This window comes from Microtus ochrogaster, chromosome 2 (genome assembly GCF_000317375.1).
Source record: "Microtus ochrogaster isolate Prairie Vole_2 chromosome 2, MicOch1.0, whole genome shotgun sequence".
NCBI classification, from domain to species: Eukaryota; Metazoa; Chordata; class Mammalia; order Rodentia; family Cricetidae; genus Microtus; species Microtus ochrogaster.
In genome coordinates, this window is record NC_022010.1 from 50758883 (window position 1) to 50764058 (window position 5176).

General features: G+C 36.5%; 1 pseudogene; it reads left to right on the forward strand.

The window, feature by feature from the left end:
- Positions 1-849: 849 nt before the first annotated feature.
- Positions 850-4911, forward strand: LOC101989997 (annotated as a pseudogene).
- Positions 4912-5176: the final 265 nt, after the last annotated feature.

The following is a 5176-nucleotide window of genomic DNA, read 5'->3' on the forward strand; positions in this document are numbered from 1 at the left end:
CACGATACTCCACTCTAGCGGGCAGAGGCGAGAGCTCTGCTCTCTAAGGCACACGCGATGAAGCTCCGACCCAGGATGGACGTAGGCTAGAATCTTCCTGGTAAGCGCACCTTGGGGTGCGACACACATGATTGGAAATGGGTTAGTCCAGGAGCGAGAGTTAGCCGAGAAAAGGGCTAAAGCTAAAGAGCCAAGCAGTGCTTAAAAGAATACAGTGTCCGTGTAATTATTTCGGGTAAAGCTAGCCGTGGAGGCGGCCAGGGTGCTGGAGATGCAACCTCGCCGCTCATATTACTACATTTCTTTGCCTGTGCAACATGAATGACTTGGCTGTAATGAGTTAGATTTTGCTGTAAGATTTAGGTTATATATAGGACTCCATATTATGTGTTTTTTTATGATTTGAGGGTGAAATATCCCCTATGAACTCACAGTAGTGTTATCTTGAGAGTCGTCATTGGAACACTGGGATATAAAACCTATGTTGGACTGGGCCTTAGGATGCTTTATGTGCTTCTGGTTCTTGTCAAGTTCTACCTAATTGCTACTAGATAACCCGAGAACACTATCTAAATATACAGCTCCTGTTGATTGGACCACAACTTCCAGCAGACATTTTCTCCTGGAAAGGGCCATACTCTCTCCAACAATGAGTCAAAGTAAGCCTTTCTTTCCTATGTTGTTTTGTCTAGTACTCTGTGCCAGCAACTAAAAGAACTAGCTGATGAAGTTCCGTTCACCATAGACTGACAACTACTTGACCCAGGATTTTTCTGGGGCTAAAGAAAAACTTTCTAGAAGGCAAACACAAATATACAAACATTCTTTAAGCTTTGTTTATGTCCATGCATGGAATTTGTCATTGCCAGAGTAAATCAGTTATCCCAGCTCAACAAAAAAGGTAATTACACTGTTCTCACCATGAAGCTATAATAATTTCATGAGCTATATCTATAGATGTGAGGTATTAATAATTTAGAGTTCTAAGTCAATGAACAAAAACAGATTTTGTCAAGAGAAATTCAGTAAGAGCCTACTTTCCTCAAATATATATTAATAAGTACAACTTATTTACATTAAAAATTCAGTTTACATTTTTTGTGGAAAATGGGGTTTTTTCATACAATATTCTGATTACAGTTTCCCTTCCAGTAACTCTTCAGAGATCAATCCCCATTTCCCCTCCCATCTGGAATCAGTATCCTTTCTGTTTCTGGGTTTAAAACAAGCAGGAGGATAAAGAGTAACCATAAAATAAACTAAGATAAGATAAAACAAAATCAAATAAACTAGAATATGTCTGTGTCAAAACAAACAAACAGAAGGGAAAGAGGCAAAGGAAAAAGCACAAAAAACACATATAGATACAAAGACACAGATGATCACAGATACAGGAACCCTGTAAAATCCAAAACCAGAAGCCATTATATTTTAGATTCTACAGACCATGTGCAATCCAAGTAAAATTCAGTATGTTAATGTTCTGCATGTGTATCTGATTCCAACTTTCTTATTTGGAATGAGAAATAGTCAGGCTAGTTTAAAAGAATTTCTTGTGGGTTTAGTATCTCTAGAACAGTGATGATAGTCTAAAGAACTCCATACGTTCTAAATCTACATGGAATTTTTTTAAAAAAATGTATTTCAGTAATTATAATGAGTGGGAGAGAATATTTGCCAAGTATATATTCATAAAGAATTAATATCTAAATTATACAAAGAACCTAACAAAGCATCAAGATAATTGATAACCCATCAAATAACTGACTGTTGATCTGAAAAGAGAGTTCTTAGAAGAAATAAAACAGTCAAAAAAGGCTTACAACAGTGTTCACCAAGCCTGGCAATCTTGAAAAAGCAAATTAAAAGTAATTTGAAATTTTATTCTAATCCAGTCGCAGCAGATAAGATCAATAAAACACCTAACAGTAAATGAGGATGGGGGACATTTGTTCAGTGTTGGTGGGAGTTCAAACTGGTAGGGAGTTATTTTGGAAATCAATTTACAAAATTATAACAAAGTTAAAGAAAGGTCTGCCATATGCCCTAGCTGTACCAGTCCTTGGCATACACACAATGGATTAAAAATCCTACTAAGGAGAAAGTTACTCAACAATGATCATTGTTGCTCTATTCACAATAGCTATAAAATGGATGTGGCATAGATGCTTATATTTTGTGGCTATGAAATTCTCCTTTAAGACTGCTTTTATTTTATTCCATAAGTAAGTAAGTTTTGTTTTTTTTTTTTTTTGCTTTTGTTGTAGTTTATTGATTTCAGGTTGAAAGAAGGTTTTTATTTCATTCTATATTTCCTCAAAGATCTATTCAATTATTTGTTGTATAATCTCCACAATTTTGTGTGTATTCTAGGTTTCTCTATTGTTTTGTACTCTTTTTTCATTTTTTTTTACATAGAAGAGAAGGAATTATTCCAACTTTCCTGTATTTTTTTAGTTTTGCTTTGTAACCAGATAGATGATACATTTTGGAGAAAAGTCTATGGGCCTCTAAGAAGAATATATTTGTCAGCGTTTGTATGTAGTGTTCTGTAGATGCACGATTATTTTACTGGATTTATAATCTTATTTAATGTGAGTATTTCTTTATGTATTTTTGTTATTGTTATTGGGAAGATAGGTCAATGAGATTGAGGGTGAAATTGAAGTCACTAATTACTCTTCCATTATATTTATTCTGTATCTTTACATCTAATGGTATTTGTTTTATATAATTGCACTCCCATACATTCAGGACATATATGATTAGAATCTCATGCCCTCGTGATGAGCTGTTCCTGTAAGTATAAAATTAACTTCTTTATGTTTTCTCTTTTTTTTCCATCACTGGTGTTGGTTCAAAGACTATTAGAACAAAAACACTTACTTGTTACCAAGGTTCCTTTGTTTTAAATATATTCTTTTTGTCCTTTCACCCTAAATTGTGGTCGTTCTTTTGTGATGATTTATAATTTTTGAAAGCAATAAATAGGTTTTTCTTGATATTTGGTTGAATCCACTAGTGAGTGTGTGTGTCTGCTCATTGGGGAATTGAGATCATTAACATTTAGAATTATTATCAAAAGTCATGTATTGATTCATATCTTTTGTTGATTCTGCATTATTTTGTTTTTTCTCAATTAAGTAGTTTTTCCAGTATGATTTATTCTTTCTTCAGGCCTTATGTATAGATTTGGTTTTCTTTCTAGCCTGAGAGTTTCCTACAAGTATCTTCTATAGAGCTTACTTAGTCACCATTATAGTGGTGTTTTCTATCAGAGAAGATTGCTTGGATGATGTGGGAGGTCCTTCTGTCTATGTGTCGCTTTTATTGGTTAATGAATAAAGCTCTTTCATCCAGTGGTCTAGCAGAATAGGGCAAGGTGGAGAGTCCAAGCAGATAGAGGAGGAGAGGGTAGGCAGAGTCAAAGAAAAGCCATGTATCCAATGCCAGAGGAGATAGATGCCAAAAAACTTGCCTGTAGGCCACGGACTTGTGGTGATCCACAGATTAATAGATGTGTTGACTTAAGATGTGAGAGTTATCTAAAAATATGCATAAACTAATAGGCCGAGCAGTGTTGTAATGGATACAGTTTCTGAGGGATTATTTGGGTCTGAGCATCCAGGAAAAGAATGAACAGCCTCTGACTACACTTGGACATAGATTTAAGTCAGTAAGTAGAAAGTCATTATTAGCCTGCTGATGTCTACATACTACACTGGGTGTTCAGGATCCCACTGTAGCACTGAACTTTCCTCGGTGTGAACTTTTAAGCAAAAAAAAAAAATGTCCTGGGTTGACATACTTCAGTTAATAAGAACAGTTAGCTAGGAGCAGAACTTCAGAATCTAAAAAGCAAGGTTAGTGCATTTAAGAACTTTCCCAGAACTATGGACTTTGATGGATTAGGTCTTTGTTTTACTTTTGGCAGGTGGAGCTATCTACATGCTTAGTTTTATGGCCTGAGTGGTACATCAATCATGGAGTCAGTTGTGCTAGGGACTAGGGGCCTACTAAGTTCTGGTGCTCTGTTACGACCATAAATTCCTTTATCTTATTTTTAATCATTGAAAAAAATTATTACTTTTTAATTAGAATATTTTATTTACAATTGTGTACATGTCTGCTTGTCTGTATGTATACTACATGTATGAAGGTAATCATAGAGGGCAGTAGATCTCTTGCTCTAGATCACCTGGTTCTAGAGTTACTTGTAGTTGTGAGCCATTACAGTTGTTGGTTCTAGGAACTGAACTCTGGTTCTCTGCAAGGGCAGCAGACTTCAACCGTCTATCAAACTTCAAAGTTCTTATTTTTACTTCAATTTTAATAGATAGCCTTTTTGTGTATATTAGCTTGTGTTGACAGCTGTCTTTCAGAACTTGAAACAGATTTTTTCAGATGCTCTCGGCTTTCTGATTCTAAGTTTGAAAGGGTCCCCCAGAATTGAAGTGTCAAGATAGGTGTCTTCACTGAGGACTAGACCACAGAATTCAAGAATGCTTAGCAGTTGCTTGACAGAACAGGTAATGGCAAAATCCTATACAGCTAATGTGAGGACACGATGAGGGCTTTAGACCAGAACCCTACCAACACCAAGGTGCATAAGTTCTTGTGGAATCCCAAGAGTGACGAGAGAAACAGACATGCTGGACATTGATTGCTTCCTTCCCATGCTGCAGACTGTGGCCAAGAACAAGTATCAAGGAGATTATGAGAACTATGTTAAAGGCTTCTTGTATTTAAGATAGAAGGGAACAGTATTGTACTGGGTGCTGAAATCCCTCATGTCCTTGTCACACTGGGGTGGATAGCAGCAGAAGAGCATAGATGCTGGTGGCAGGGCATGAGGGCAGCAATGGTTGTACCAACTACAAAGAACTTGTCCAGATGGTCCTGAATGACTGAGGTCATTTGAATACCCTCAGCCAGTGCCTGCCTAGTGTATAATTTCGATGTGGCCCCTGAGGCTTCCTAGGCTCCCTTATCGTACACCTTGCCCATCGGATCCATTTGGATAATGTTTGTCAACACAAAATAAATAGTTTCTCTTTGTTCTGACCCCTGCAAAAGCTCTGATTCTTTTGAATATACATTAAATCGTTCTTTTGAATTCTTTGCCTGCCATTTCCTATAATTCACACTCACTAGATGTCATTTCTAGATAAGTGAT